Source organism: Akebia trifoliata, unplaced genomic scaffold (genome assembly GCF_017979445.1).
Source record: "Akebia trifoliata isolate Shusen 1 unplaced genomic scaffold, ASM1797944v1 Contig01390, whole genome shotgun sequence".
NCBI classification, from domain to species: domain Eukaryota; kingdom Viridiplantae; phylum Streptophyta; class Magnoliopsida; order Ranunculales; family Lardizabalaceae; genus Akebia; species Akebia trifoliata.
This window is the reverse complement of record NW_028237687.1, coordinates 142173-159054: the sequence shown is the minus strand read 5'-3', so window position 1 is coordinate 159054 and position 16882 is coordinate 142173.

The following is a 16882-nucleotide window of genomic DNA, read 5'->3' as shown; positions in this document are numbered from 1 at the left end:
CATAATTTTGAAGTCCCAACTCCTTACCTAACATCCCTACCCCAACTTTAGCTCAAAAACACCCAAAAATCCTTCTAAAATATTTTAGAATCCATAAAAAAAAATTAAAAAATTCATATATCCAAGAAGAAGATATCTTAACTTGGAGATCAGAAATCAGATCCAACAACAGAACGAAGCGAGGAATACTGTACAAGGAGTTACTCTTTCAGATGTGAGGGAACGAGAACGTTGTCTTTGGAAAGGTAAAAATTTTTTAATTTTTCTTTATTACTTAGGTCTTTTAGCAATGTAGTTTATTTGGAAATTAGTAGAGACTGGCGTTTGTCGGGCGGGGTTGGTGCCTAACACCTTCCAACCCCGTAATTTGATCCCCGAATTCAGTTATTTTGGAGTAGATTAGTTGTTTTTATCCGTTTAGAGTCAATATTCAGTTCCTAGACCGTAATAACTAGGTGGCGACTCCAAAACCTCAAAAGTCAAAAGCGAATCCGCGCACCCCCGCGGATCGTGGGCGCTTTCAGTGGCAACTCCGCTGGGGGCTATTGAGGATCAGACTTGAAAAATCCCAAGTATGGGATGCATTGCCAATAGGACATTTTTATTTGATTTTTAGTTATTTGTTTATTTGTTTTTTTTTTAATTTTTTTATTTTATTTTATCATTCTTTTTTGTTTAATTATGGATCATTTGTTTGGATTCCGAATACTTTGTTTTGGCATATTTTCATGGTTCAATCTATGATCATTCAGAATGACCCTAAATAATGCAGGATGTCAAGAGGATAATAGTGTGGAAAAAATGGTTGTTGAACCATTCTTATTATTTGATTTATTTTATATTTTTTGGCCGTATTATTTTTTATTGGCATTATTTTTTGGATTGATTTTGGATAGGTCATTTTGGAGTATCCTTTTTTTATGATTCAATCTAGGGTCATTTTGGGATGACCCTAAATAATGAAAGATTCAAATTGACATAAATTGAGGATGGAATGATGGTGGTTGGGATAAGAGTTATGATTTAAAAAAAAAAAATCTTGGATGAATTTTTTAATGCGTTACTAGGCATAAGCGGCGAGTTGTGAAAATAAATTATTTGTGAGTGATGTGGTAGGAAATAAAAAATTACCTTTTTTAATATTGTTCATGATGAGGATAGGATTTCAAGAAAAAAAAATTTTAAAAAATCAAAAAAAAAATTTCGCATGGTGTGCCGTTAGCAGAAAACAGTTTCTACTATCTTTATCTTCTTCTTCACATGTTTAAAGACGGAAAAAACAGCAAGAACAGAGGCGTTGCCTCTCTCTCTCTCTCTCTCTCTCTCTCTCTCTCTCTCTCTCTCTACTCTTTTCAATTTCATATCTTCGACTATGATTTCGACTTCGGTTCGCAAATTGCAAATCACAGAACCGAACTACCAACTATCTATTTTGTTTTATCTCTCTGTTTTTTCATGGTGAGCTAGACTGCTGATCGGTCCTTGCGATTGGTTTGTTGTGTGTCTTTAAACGGTAGATCAGATCACACTATCGCGCACACACAGATCGATCCAGATTTTTGAGTTAACTCGGATCATCTTCACTATCTTAAAGTGGATTTGATTTTCCTGGATGATACCAAGTCTGAATTTAGTCTTAGAAGGAGTGAATCAAGGTTTGATTTGCCGGATCAGTCGGGTTAAAACGTTAATTGGAATAAGGAATTTTGCTGATTTTCATGAAGAATTGGTGAAGGTTTAAATCAGCTCGTTCATCTCGATTGGTTCAAACCGGTTAAATCCACGAATCTGAATCTGTAATCCTTAAAATAACAATTTTTTTTTATTTTTTATTACGATGACAGATAAGAACTATTCTTTACTTCAGACTTATAATACAACAAAAATTAACTCAAGTTGGAGAACATCATTCGCATGATATTCGGAGTTTGCTGTCGGGGTTTTTGGGACCAAAACCAATAAATTGAATGAGAGTGAATCAGTGTGACTTATTTGGTTACTCTAGGTTTATTTCTTTCTTCGGTAAACAGTTGGATTATTCGTTTTTCCTCCTCAAAGCGCTATGGTCACACCAATTTTTTACACGGAACATATCATATCATGATGTTGTTTTTTTTCCTATGTGATTGCGAACAAGTAGTGTGGCAATAAGTTGTTAAGCCGTGACTTTAAAAAAAAATTTATAGTTTTTTTAATTTTTTCTCCTTTTCTTTTGTTAAAAAAAATCAATTTTTCTTTAAAAAAAAAATAAAGTTTTTTGGCATGGCTTAGGGAAGTAAAAACCACTTAGTTTGTTTTTTTTTTTTTTTTTTTTTAAATAATTTTTTCTTTAGAAAGATCATCTCAACAATTATCCTTCCATTCTTAATATATTATTTGAAATCCCAACTTATCTAGGGTTACCCAAAGTAACCCCTAATTGGACCATAAAAAATTTCCTTTTGACTTAAACCAAAATCATGTGCTTATTCCAATAATCGGACCCAACTATTAGTCCTTGCGCTGATTGCTTGTCTAACGTGCCATAATCTTGATTAAGATATGTGTTTGATATATTTTTCTTGATCATAATATTGATGTGATGAGATGTAATTGGATTGGTATTTGCCTTGATTAATGTTCAATATTTGAAACCCATGTTATGATCAGGCTCATGAACCCATTTGTTTGAAAAAGACCCCGGGCACACCCCACCCTGTTTTGCACACACCACTAGTACATTTGTATTACTGCTTTACACACTTACACGTCCCATATAGCAAACGTGGCACTAGTGCGTGGCCCGGTCTCTTCGGAGATGCGACGTCATTCATGAAGACCACAACTCTAATTACGTACCTTAGGGTATATCAAACTGGGGCATTAATACCGTCTGATTAGGTGATTCTGAAAGGTATATTGATGCACCCAGGCTGGAGGGACCTGAGCCTTTGACCTATTGTGAGCCACACAGTCACATGTCCCGATTGCCAACGTATTACTAGTATGTGGTCGGTCCCCTCGTGGGATGCCAAACGATTTATGAAAGCTACAACTCTTGACTCGTACCCGTAGGTATATAAAAGATAATCCAAGTATATCAATTGCACTTTTTGGTCAAAACTGGTGCCTAAGCGAGATCCTGCCCCGCTATACCCTACTGTACGAGAGGGATAGACTACGTCTATTCTAAACGAGAGGTATTTAAGTGGGCCATTGCTCAGCATTGTGCGCCACCTCTCAACTGGGGATCAAACTGGCTGTTTTTAACTTCAGAGAAGTGAGTTGAGGATTTAGATTATCACCTATACGGTATATCAAACCAAGTCACCACGTATCAAGAGGAATATAGGTGTGCTTGGACAAGGGTGGCCAGATAAATTGCATTGCACGTAGTAAACCTAGAGTCTAGAAGCTTTCCTATAGGTCACAACCTGAACTGACTATGGGTATTTCCGGGTTGCTCAATTTAATCCAACCAACAGGTAAGTGGGCAAACCGATCGAGAATAATCAAACAAAACCTGTAATATTGGTTCCACCCAATCGGTGAAATATACCGATTAATTTGAACCACTTAAATTAGTTGGTCCAATTGACAAATGGATCAAACTGATCAATACCAAATCAGTTGGACTAATTGGTTTCACTTTTAAAGATCCAGATCCTTTATATAGGAAGATTCGATTTTAGGATCAAAATATTTTGTTTGATCATAGGTTCTATCCTAATCAGGGGTAGACCCGTGACTAATCTTTTTCACATTCTTGGTCACTATAGACTTATAATGCATTTTGATTCAATATTTTCCACCGGACTTGGGCTATTCTATATCAAAACTTTAATCATGTGGTTAAGAGTCCAACCTTTAAAGTCAATGGTTAACCTTGGTTTACTTCCAATCAGGTGATAATTGGTCCCAAATGTTCTAAACCTCCATCTGTACCACTTTGGATCCGTGAAAAAAGCCGTCTTTCTATAGTACCATTGCCAAGTAGTCAATCTTTGCCACGAGAAGAAACGAGTACCATGGATGAAGTTGTACTCCGTCAAATTTTAAAATCTTTTCAAACACAAATTATTGCTTCTATCCAAACACAAATCGAATCCCTGAAAATTGAAAAGGGAAAAGATAAAGCTATAGAACCTCAGGATGTGTTTGACCTCGTTGAAAACCAAGAAGATGATCAGTTACACGTCGACCCTGTCCTAGCTCATCGAATAACTCAGGTTGAAACTGCTTTGAAGAATATTAAAGACCCCGACGATCTCACCCTTGGACTAGGGGCAATGACATTATTTCCCACAGTCCGTCTGCCAGAGAAGTTCACAATGCCAGATATGGAGAAGTTTGACGGTATTGGATGCCCTAAGACTCACTTAAAAGTATACGTCGGCATAATGCAATCTCAGGGTCTCAGTGAAGAACAGCTGGCTCAACGTTTTCAAAGAACCCTTACAGGTCTTGCCTTACGCTGGTTAATGTCATTGGACTCATCTCGGGTAAGAACATGGCATGAATTGATGAAAGAATTTATTGGTTGATATTCACTCAACACGGATATCGAACTCACAAGAAGAGACCTAGAAACTACTAAACAGAAACCCGGGAAAACTTTCACTGAGTTCATTGCTCGATGGAAAGCTAAAGCTACTCAATTATGGGACCGACCTCAAGAGAAGGAATAAGTCAAGATTATCCTCAGGAATCTCACTCCAAATTATGCCAAGTACTTGATGCTTCAATACCTTCCCACTTTTTAATCTCTCCTTGAGGCTGAAAATCAAGTTGATGATGCCTACTCTTCGGGACTTTTCGGTAACTCGTCTGATTCAAAACCCAAACATTTCAAACCTAATGTCAATTCCTTACAAGTGGCCAACACCTCCTTCGCACTATCTTCTCAAGCTACTCAGCCTTTACAAGCTAAGCCTAGGAGACAGTTTACCAATCTTGGAATGTCCCTTAGTGTTGCTTATCAAAAATTGATGAAAAGAGGATTGTTGACACCTTTACAACCTAAGCCTTTACCTAATCCTCTTCCCCCAAACATGGATAATGGACAATTCTGTGAATTCTATCAGATACCTGGTCATGTTCTTGACAGGTGTATTACTCTCTATCATGATATCCAAGACTTGATTGAACAAGGAAAGGTTACCATACCTACTCCTACTGCATCCAATGTTAAGACTAACCCTTTGCCTACCTTTTAAAATCAACCCCCTCCTACTCTATATCTAATATCCATATCCAAATCCGAATCAATTGACCCAGTTTTCTTCATTCACCCAATTGATCTTAACAGTGCATTCGCTCCATGCCAGAATGAGCTCAACTACCCTAAGACAGTGACAAAACTCAAGAATAGATAAATTATTGAAGCAACGGGTTGTCCCGCATATGACATGCTTGAATCAGAATATGAAGAGATAGTAAAAGCAAGCAAGTTCAAGTCATCCATCGAAGATAACCGAAGTGGCATAGACTCTAGAATTGTGTCCCTCCATTCAGAATGATGTCGTCTTTTAAGTCTTCTTAGTTTTCTTTAGCTTCAGTTGCGTAAGTCTTTGAATTCAGTTAGTCATCTTTATTTTTGGGTTTTAGTAAGGTTTGTCAGTCTATATTCATTTCAATTCCAATAAATAAAGAAGCTTTTGATTATCCTGTGTACAATAATGATGTGAACATAAAATCTAACATGAGAAATGACTCAAAGCTCACTAATCAAATTTGGTAAATATCGGAATTGAAGAGTACACTCATGAACTACAAATTGGTGATACATTATCCTCAAGAGAACATGAGAGAATAGTACACTTACTTGAGAAATTCAACAATATTTCTTGCATGGTCTCATAAGGATATATGGATGGATCGCATAAAAATATAGATCAAGACATAAAGTCAAGAGTGATTTCAAAGTTAAAGATTATTGGTAAAAAATGATATAGATGAAAGCATCGACAAAGACGCAAAGACTTACAAGTGGATCTACCATGTTTCTCACTCAAAAGAGGAGATTTTTCATTCATAAGATAATATAAGATTTTCTCGAAGTTTTAGAAGAGTTGAAAGTCAGAAAATTCAATCATACTCGATTTCACAAAAGAAGACTGAAGAATATTCATTCTCAAAAGAAGACCTTACTCGACAGAGCAATCCAATTCCTGAAACTTTGATCAAATCGAGCAACATTCATCAAAGGAGGCCTCCTTTGGTCAAACCATTTCCCTGTCTTACCAAAAAAAAAACTTTCTTTAGCCCCTTGCAGCCTTTTTAAAAAATATATATAAATAGCCTCTTCTTTCTAAATCACACTGACCAACCTTAGGAGGGAATCTTAGTATGAACTACGTTTTGACCTGATCCCAAAAGAAAAAGAAATATTTGGGGTACATAGGCAACCTGAGAAGTTACTTCAGGCCCGGTCACGTAAAGAATAAGTGTATTCTCTTAATAAAAGTGTCATCTAAAAGGAAAATCCCCTATTGAAAAGTTCGAAAGAAAAGAATGCCAAACTAGGGGCATTTAGAAAAAATCAAAATAATTGACAGAAAAGAGAGAATATCAAACTAGGGGCATTTTGGAAAGTTGAGCCTTATATCTTTTCTTTCTAAACCATATCCTAAGCTCACCTATTAAGTCCTCCTGAATGCTAATTGACTCGGTTAAGGTGTAAGGAACCAAGAAGTTGTCGAGTTGGTTATTCAAGATCATTAAAAAAAAAAAAGCCCGCTAAGTCAAAAATCCGAAAATGTGACTTAGGCAAAATTTAGGGCATAACCATAAAAAAGAAAGCCTACTAGGTTGAAAACCTGAAAAGGCGACCTAGACAAAAATCAAGGCATCATCAGAAAAAGAAAAAACAAAGCCCATTAGATTGAAAACCTGAAGAGGCGATCTAGGCAAAAATTAGGGCATCATCAAATGGGAGAAAATGTCTCATCAAGAAGAAAAATTCAAAAGGAAGCTTGTGCAGAAACTAGAAAATGCAGAATCATTCAAGCTACAATATTCGTTTTTCAGCCAAGAGCTCACATCCGACGAAGACAATGTTGAAGTAAAAAAAAATCAGAAGTCATCTTGAACATTGTAGGATCTTCAAAAGTATGTTTACTTGTTCAAGTGTTCGTTAATCGAAGATGTAGAATCATCAACCACTTTGAAGAGAAGAATGATCTTCTATTCTAATATTTATTAAGATTTTTTAAGTCCAGCTCAAGTATTTCTCAAAAATAATGATCAATTCTTTATTGCACATATGATAATCTTAAGAGTCTTAAATTTAAGAGAATGTAATTTCTTCTATCTGTCATACATCAGAGTCCATATTTTTCAAGCGTAATCAATTCCATCAGTCTCGTAGTCAAGTTCCAGTTAAAGTCAACCTTGAAACTAGGGGTATTTTTTTGAAAGTCATTTAATTCCAAAGTTTTGTTCTTAATCACATGATAAAAAGAAAAATCTTACTTAGAAGTCCGATGAAGTCCAATGATAATTATGAATCCAGATGCATAATTAGCCAATAAAGGCCCGATTTTTCAAACTTTAAGCTCGATTAATAGGATTGTTTAAGTTCTTATAAATCTAAGTCCGAGAAACGTGGCTTAGTAAGTTCGAGTCCAAGAAACGAGACTCCAACTTTTTGAATCATAGAATGAATAGACTTTTTGAAGTGCCTATAAACCTAAGTTCGAGTTCGAGAAACGAGACTCCAACTTTTTGAATCATAGAATGAATAGACTTTTTGAAGTGCATACAAACCTAAGTTTGAGTCCGAGAAACGAGACTCCAACTTTTTGAATCATAGAATGAATAGGCTTTTTGAAGTGCCTACAAACCTAAGTTCGAGTCTGAGAAACGAGACTCCAACTTTTTAAATCATAGAATGAGTAGGCTTTTTGAAGTGCCTACAAACCTAAGTACGAGTCTGAGAAATGAGACTCCAACTTTTTGAATCATAGAATGAGTAGGTTTTTTGAAGTGCCTACAAACCTAGGTTTGAGTCCGAGAAGCGAGACTCCAATTTTTTGAATCATAAAATGAATAGGTTTTTTTAAGTGCCTATAAACCTTAGTTCGAGTCCGAGATACGAGACTCCAATTTTAATAGGATTGTTTAAGTTCCTATAAACCTTAGCCAGATTTTGAGAAACGAGACTCCAGATTTGCTTGAATCACATTGAATTAACAGGATTGTTTAAGTTCTTTAGCCCGAGAAGCGTGGCTACAATAGGTTCGAGTCTGGTAAACGAGACTCATACTTTTTCGAACTCTAAAAGAAAGAATTTCAAATATGATTTAACGAAGTTCCTACATTGTTATGACTCCAATTACCTGATTGTTCAACCTTGCCATGATTGCTTTCGTTGCATAAGCACATTTCAATTTTGAATCATTATTGTCAATGAGAGAAGATCTTTAGGACCTGACACATTTTTACTTAGTTTCACACAGTACACACTTACACTTGCATTTTTTAGTTAAGGAGAATTCTTTAAAATTCAAGGATCTGACACTGTCAATGAGAGTTCTCACTCAATGACCTGACAACCTTTAGTTCGGGGAGAGTTTTACGCTCAAGGATCCGAACACCCTGACGAATTACTAAATCAGGCTGCAAAATGAACTGTCACTAGCTTTGGCATTCGGATATTGCACTATCTACCAAAATAGATTTGCTATCTAGTTTGCTTCAACCCTCTGCCAAAGAGGGGCATCTGTAGACACCCCATTTTTGCACTCGCTTGATTAATCAACTCGTCAACCCGATTACAACGGTTCCCAATGATGGATGTTTATTCCAATGCTTTATTTTGTTACCAGATATATTTCAGAAATCCAGATGAGGTATTTCGAACTAACAAAATTGTAGAAACCGCGCTACGCTAAAAAAATTTAACCCCAAAAACTTAGAAATCATCATTTTTCAGATAAAAAGAAGCTTCACGATAAAAATCACTAAAAATGACCAAATTATCAAAATACCCCTAACCTTAAAATATCCCTAGAGCCTACATTACGCTTAGGAAAATCCTTTCGAACACATAAAATAACATATGGAAATCAAATAAATCATTTCGTCAATTTTCAAAGAATTTAATAAAATTACGAAAATGCTCCTCATAAAGTTCACGACCATTTCACACAAAAAATTTTATAAATGATACAAACCAATATTTCTACTAAATTCCTTATGAAAAATCGATTCTAAAACATCTTGGAACATTGAAAAACGGCTAAAAATGCAAAAAGTCCTCTCCGAGGGTAAAATGGTAATTTCACAATTTTTATAATTAAAAATTTTGAAATTAATAAATAAAATATTAAATAATTAAAGTGAAACATTAATAAAATTAATTTAAAATTTTGAACTAAAAAAATCGATCAATCAGGCTCTCAGGCAAAATTGTTGAGGGTTCGCAAGATATTTCTTTAAAGACCCCTCCATTTGGGGGTCCAAAGAATTAAAGATATAATAGAGGGGGTTGTCCAAAAAATTAAAGTCAATCAAGAAAGACTAAAGTCAAGGTATTAAAAGTCAATTAAGTAAGACTAAAGTCAAGATATTAAAGTCAATCAAATAAGACCAAAAGTCAAAACCCTAATAGAGTTCTAATTAAATAATAACTCTATTTAATAGAGTTCTAACTAAAATATAACTCTACCTAAAACAATTCTAATTAAAATACAACTCTACCTAAAACAATTCTAATTAAAATAAAACTCTAAATAAAAGAATTCTAATTAAACACTAATTCTATCTAAATCAACCCTTAAAAAATCTATAAATAGGGGTCCTCACACCTTATTTTCGTATCAAAAAATAAACCCTAGAAAAAGTAGGTCAAAAAGTTTTCCTAACCTCCCATAAACCATAATTTTGAAGTCCCAACTCCTTACCTAACATCCCTACCCCAACTTTAGCTCAAAAAACACCCAAAAATCTTTCTAAAATACCTTAGAATCCATAAAAAAAATCGAATAACTCACAGATCCAAAAAGAAGATACCTTAACTTGGAGATCAGAAATCAGATCCGACAACAGAACGAAGCGAGGAATACTGTACAAGGAGTTACTCTTTCAGATATGAGGGAACGAGAACGTTGTCTTCGAAAAGGTATAAATTTTTTAATTTTTCTTTATTACTTAGGTCTTTTAGCAATGTAGTTTATTTGGGAATTAGTAGAGACCGGCGTTTGTCGGGCGGGGTTGGTGCCTAACACCTTCCAACCCCGTAATTTGATCCCCAAACTCTGTTATTTTGGAGTAGATTAGTTATTTTTATCCGTTTAGAGTCAGTATTCAGTTCCTAAATCGTAATAACTAGGTGGCGACTCCCAAACCTTAAAAGTCAAAAGTGGATCCGAGCACCCCCGCGGATCGAGGGCGTTTTCACATACTCATTTGATAAAGACATTTCATAAAATTGTAAAAAAACTACTATTTCGGCCAATGATGAAAAATGTAGGACTTATTCAAACTTCATGTTTTTAAGAACAATAGATATACCTAAGGCCAGGTAAATATAAAACCTATTTTCTTTGTATTAATCTTTCAACATTTGGCATACATTCAGATAATGAAAAGAAAATACAAAACGTGGGAGTACAACGCAGTCAAACATCATGGTAAGAAATGAAAAATGAGTCAAGACATTCCTCCACGGCTCCGGGCAGCCTGGCTCATCATCACTTTCTCAACATTCGAAATATCACGACTTACTAAATAAGTTGCAAAGTCATCAAAATGAGGAAATTGGGCAAGTCTATCTCTCAACTCAGCTACTTCAGCTTGAAGCCTAACCACCTCGCCACTATCACTAGATCCAGACTGGGCAAGGGCAGATGTTAGTCAAGCAATCTTTTTCTGTATTTTCTTCTCAAACTTAAGCCAGATAGCCTGAATTCGATGATGATCAATTTGAGACTCCTCTATCGATCTTGATAATCAAATAAGGATGAAGCACCCAGGCGTGTTCGAGGAACTATCGACACCGATGGCCTCCTAGAGACGAGTTCTCGAATCCAATGAACGTATGCCGGGAATAGGTGTGCTGCGAAGATAGGTCGACTCAGAACCTCAACTCGATTCCATTCTTTTACGAGTCGACTCAAAAGTGCAGTTGACTAAGGACCAACCAACTCATTGAAATTCTCGAGGATGAGCACACCCTGATCATAACCAAATTGACGAAGAACCCTAAGTGGTATATAATTAGTTGCCCCATGAAGACCAATCAAGACAAGTAAACGGGCACCATCAAATGCAATCACGGGAGACCCTCGAGGTTGGAAGGCACCAACCCACCTTACTTCATCATCATCAAGGTTGCCAATAAAAGAATACCACTCTTCTTTACAACCTAAGATGAAGGGAGCAACTTGCCTCGATCATAAGTATGAGATTGGCGTTAATGCAAAATGGGCGATTCACCACTTCAGTTAAAGTCAGATGATCCATAAACCAAAGCTACAATAACCAGAGCATTCTAAACTTGGAAACTAATAAAGTTAAGTTTAAATTTAAATCTAAGCTAAGTTTCGAATTTACCTACAGGAGTGGGGCACATCCTTGGAAAATTCGATCACTACCGAACAAACAAGCCGTGAGAGATTGGAACATCTCGCTTAAAAGCATCGGTGCCAACCGACGTCCCTCCCGGACTTGTTGAATTACGTGAATGAGAGAAAGGTCCACGATGTCTCCGCTACCCGAAAATAGCAGTTGACTCACCACCATCAAAGTGAGGGCATTAAAATGAATCAACGACTTCAAGGGATCCGTGAGGCTTTCAATCAAGAAAGACTTGTACATTGTCTTCAAAACCGATCCACCATCCAAAATCTTCAAAAACTTGCAGCTTAACCCCAAGAAGTCGGAAGCCTCACTTCGGTATCCATCATGCAATGGTGGAATCACAATTGGGCCCAATATCTCAAGCCCCAACAACACTTCAAACTCCTCAATGGTGGGAGGCATTTCATATTCCCAGAATCGAAAGAGATTGAGCTCGGGGATCTAACACCCTAACATTGCCTCAATCAAACCCCATTGCAATGGGACCTTGGGCAAAGAAAGAGTGAACTCCAACTTATTCAAACACCATTGAGCTCTATCATCATTATCCATACTATTTATCCAACTACTCAAGAAAGGATCGACAATGCCATACCTTTTAAGTTGGGAAGAATAGAGGGCACCTCCATTGAGCTTGAAAAGAAGCTTTGAAGAAGAAGGGGAGTAAAAATCTGCCTAAAATGTGAAAGAGGGAAGTAAAATCGCGAAAAGTGAAATGTTAGGGCAAAATTGATGGTGAAATAGGCTTAAAGTGTGGAGTAAATCGTATTGGTCCGTGTTTTAAACACTGATGAAGGCAAAATTGATCAATCCGTACCCAAAGTACGGATAAAATCAAGACAAGTTTATCCGTATTTCAAGAACAGATGAAACAAAATGTGACTCATCCGTGCCTAATACACAGATAAAAACCAAAATGCCTTATCCGTGCTCCTGGCACGAATGAAAGTTTGGTAAAATTATCCGTGTTGAGAACACGAACCAGAACATTTTAGCCTTGGGGCCTAAGTCATTTGAGTTTTTGACAAATCAGGACCACATAACAGTCATCTCAGGGCTCGATACCTTAATATCACATGGAAATGATTGAGATTCCCACATGCTCGATAAATGCCATCAAAACTCTCAAAAGCCATCAAAATGTATACCGGGCACGTGGGAACTCACCCGGATCATACTAGGCCAGATCAGGTTTTAAAAAAAAAACCACCTCACTCATCATGGGCCCCAAACAGCTCACATCACTCAAGAACACGCCCGAAGGGTCCTTTAGACCATGATTGCACCCTTTACCCGCTCGTAAACTCACCAACACTCAAGGGACTCAAAAGCCCTGATGATCGATATCACGTCCAAGAAGCTCAAGTCAATTTCACATGTGATCAAAATAATACAACAAATGCACAAAAAAAGAGATAAACATAAGTGCAAAGTGTTTACAAATGTGTCTGAGTCTAATTCAAAAATATATATGAAATGCAAGGTACAACAAAATCAGATCGAGGGGGGAGCATTGTCCCGAGCACTCTGAGTCTCCAGAACCGCTCCAGAAGAAGATCCAGCCACAGCACCAAAGCCCAACACCCCGGAAGAAGGTAGACCGTGCATCCACAGTCGTCCCTCAAAATCCGTGAAGAAAAGCTTTACACCCAGGACAGCATCCTGCTCTGTGGTCCTCGCATGATCAGCACCCGAGACAAAGGGTCCGGTGGAAGGGAAAGCCTGAAAAGAGAAAAGCAAAACAGATCAAAATACATGCAGAAATATATACAGAATATGCAAGGAAATAAACAACTAAAATGCAAATACTTTCCCTAGGAGGTGTCGGAGGCCGTGCAGAGGTACTCGCTCCGTCTTGGCGTCGATGATCATCCTGAAAGATCATAAGAGAACCAATCAAAATAGAATATTCATGAACTACAATCTATGAAACAGAAGAGAAACAGAAAGTGACATACCATCTCAGCTTGAAAACGAGACTCCCGCAGGGCCATCTCCAACTCCAGCTCCAGCTCCTGGATCTAGGCCGCCTGCGCCTCTATGCGAGCCTCCTGCTCCTCGAGCTGAGCAGCCTGCTCCTCCACCTCAGCCCTAGAGGCTCTCCATCTCCACGACCCTCGCTGCCTAGGCCTCGATCACATCGTAGCCTTCTCAAAGACGATGAAGATCATCGGCCTGAGAACAAGAACATTGATCAAGTGAGACAGTGATAGAATGAAATACAGAAACTTATAAGGAAGAGAGACAGTGATAGAATGCGTACTGTGATAGCATGCTCCTAAAGAAGGACCCCTCCGATCTCTATGATCCCGGTCCGAGCGGTGACAACAGGCATGATGCACCCAATAGAGGCTTCTCGGAACCAGGCTTGGTAGTCACCACCCCTCACCAATCCAGCAGCATCTACGCCCCTCGCCTGGGCAAGATACTCATCCACCGTCATAGCACCCAAGATAGGCTCAGGTGGAACGACAGGGATGCGAAGGCTCCCGTCGTGCTGGAAGAACAGACGCTCCCCTAGGTAAAATGTGTATCACTGCTCTCCAATGAAGTAGGGTTAGTGCTGTCGTATGATGTTACGCCTGTAAGCGTTCCTCACCTCTTACCTCTCGCTGACAATGCGGGGGAGGTCTCGCAAAGTGACAGAGAAGATCCGCAAAAGGGATAGTCAGAAAATAGATACATATAGCTTCAAGGCCAAATAGAGGTAAAAGGTTTACACTACTCACGTCTCGAAGTCGGCATCAATCAATGTGGGCCCGGGCACTCCTAGGGCTGCTCCTGATAGCCCTAGCATCTCTGGTGGCCCAAAAAGCGCCCAATGGATAACCCTTGTCAGGATGACGACAAGTGGGCAGATAGAATGGAAAGTAGACATGAACAAATATCTAGAAGAAAGTACAAAGTGTCAAACAATGAACGAGATATTGGGGAAGAAACAACTGAAGAGTAAAGTCAATAATCTATTTACCTCAATGAACTACCAGAAGAAGTGTGTGGAGATACCAACCTCACGAGGTACAGTGATGCCCTCTACTACCCGGTCTAAACCAGCAAGAATGGTACCATAAATAAGACTCCCCCAGTCAAAATCGCCAATGTGGTCAATGTCGTGCATAACTGAGAGGAAGGTGGTAGAAACTGAAGAATCGTCCTGCCAGAAAGAAACAGTTACCGATGAGAAGGAGAAAGCAAATCCTAAAAATAATGTCAAAATCACAATCACCGAAACGGGCCGATCTCTCTCTGTAGGTGTGAGGAGCTCCGTCCTCCCCCTCTATCAACAACATTTCCATCAGCACCTCCGTACTGATCCTGCCCATCTCCCCTACCATGGAGGCAGGGACTCGGATGATACCTAGCAGCTCACCTACCTCCTGAACAGTCAACATAGTTAGGGGCAAGGGCTCTCCATCCATCGCTATGCCCGTGATAGCCACAAAGTCAGAAGGCCTGATGCCTATCTCCACCTCAAGCATATGGAAGGAATGAGTCGATGGGAACCACCTCTCCACCATAGCTAAAAACAAAGGGCGATCAGCCCTAAGAGCCGGGATCTGCAAGAAAGCACCAAAGCCCACGGTAGCAAACTGCGTTCGGATGTCATCTGAGAATGAGGCAGTAGTAGACAAAAATGCACTCTATCTCCCTCTGAAACTGGCCGATGGATAGGGAGTAAGAATGTCCAGTCAGACCAGTATCGAAACGTATCTCCCTAGGCCACGAAGAACAGAGGTATCTGGCACCCTCTCGCTCTCCTCTGCAGGGATCTCAACCCTGGGAACCTCTCTACCTACTCGACTGGCACTTACAGCCCGATCAACCCGACCTCTCCCACCACGTCTACCTCTCCCACCACTGCTTCCTGGTAAGTCCTCAGCCAGGCCACTCTGAGAAGTACTGGCCTCCTCTACTCGACTACCTGAAGAAAAACCGATCGTTGAAGACGAGTCAAGCCTCCGCGAGGGATATCTCAGCCAACCATACTCTGTGGCCACACCGGACCCCAAGGCAAAGCGAGTCCGGGTCCTGGGTCTGGCCTCCTCCTCCTTATCTGAAGAATGTCGTGCCACTCAAGTCCTCTGCTTTCTACCCATCTGCAAGGTAATAGGTTATTGAGTCAACAAAGGAAAAGGTCTTATTCGCCTATCTCGAGGTAATCTAGTGACCCAAGCAACCTAAATCAAACCTAACTCAGGTCAACTTAGTCCATCTAAGTCAAACCCAGTCAACTCAAGTCAAACCCGGTCAACCCATCCATCCTAAACCAAACCTAACCCAGGTCAACCCATCCAACCTAAACGAAACCTAACTTAGGTCAACTTAGTCCATCTAATCAAAACCCATTAAACCTAGTCAAAACCCATTCAAACCCATCCAACCTAGTCAAATCTAGGTCAAACCCAGTCAACTCAGTTAACTCTGTCAAAACCTAATCAACCCATTAAACCCAGTCAACTCCATTAACTCTGTCAAACCTAGTCAATCTAAGTCAAACCCATCCAACTCAGTCAAACCTAGCCAATCTAGGTCAAACCCAATCAATCCATTAAACCCAGTCAACTCAAAATCCAGACAAAACCTAATTAACCCAGTCAACTCAGTCAACCCAAAAAGTCTAATCAAATCCAGTCATACCCGGTCAAATTTAGCCTATCCCAAAATTCAGACAAACCAGTCGACCTAATCAATCCAGTCAACCCATGCTAATCCAATTAATCCATTTTTGACCCAATTTAGTCGACCAATCAAAAGCCAAAGCCTATGTCAAACCAGATAATCATTCATCACAAGAAAATACTATTCAAAAGAGAGGAAATGTACCTGAAGCAAGGCAGAATGTTCACATTTAATAAAGAAAACACAACAAGCACGATAAACAGACAATTCCAAATCGAAGCATGCTAGAAAGAGAGAGAGAAAAAGAATCGACCTACCCAGGCCCCCATTATCAACAATCCAACTCAATCAGAATAGCCCAAAATATCACCCCGACCATCCTATCTCATTACCCGTTCAAAAATCCCAAACAACCCCCTAGTCCACGCCTAACCCAATCCCAAAAATCACCACTAATTCCCATTCAAAACAATACCCAAGCAACCCAAGACAACCCCGAACCCCAAAGAGAAAGACCACCTGTCCTTACCCATCATCACCACCCCTAGTCTGATCATTCATCCATTATCACTAACAAACTGCAAATCCAAGCTTCGTCCAAACCCAACCAAGCACTAAAAACCCAAACTCTGCCTAACCTGACTCCTAAACCACCCCAAAGCCAAGCCACCCGGAACAGCCTTCAAACCACTAATCTCAA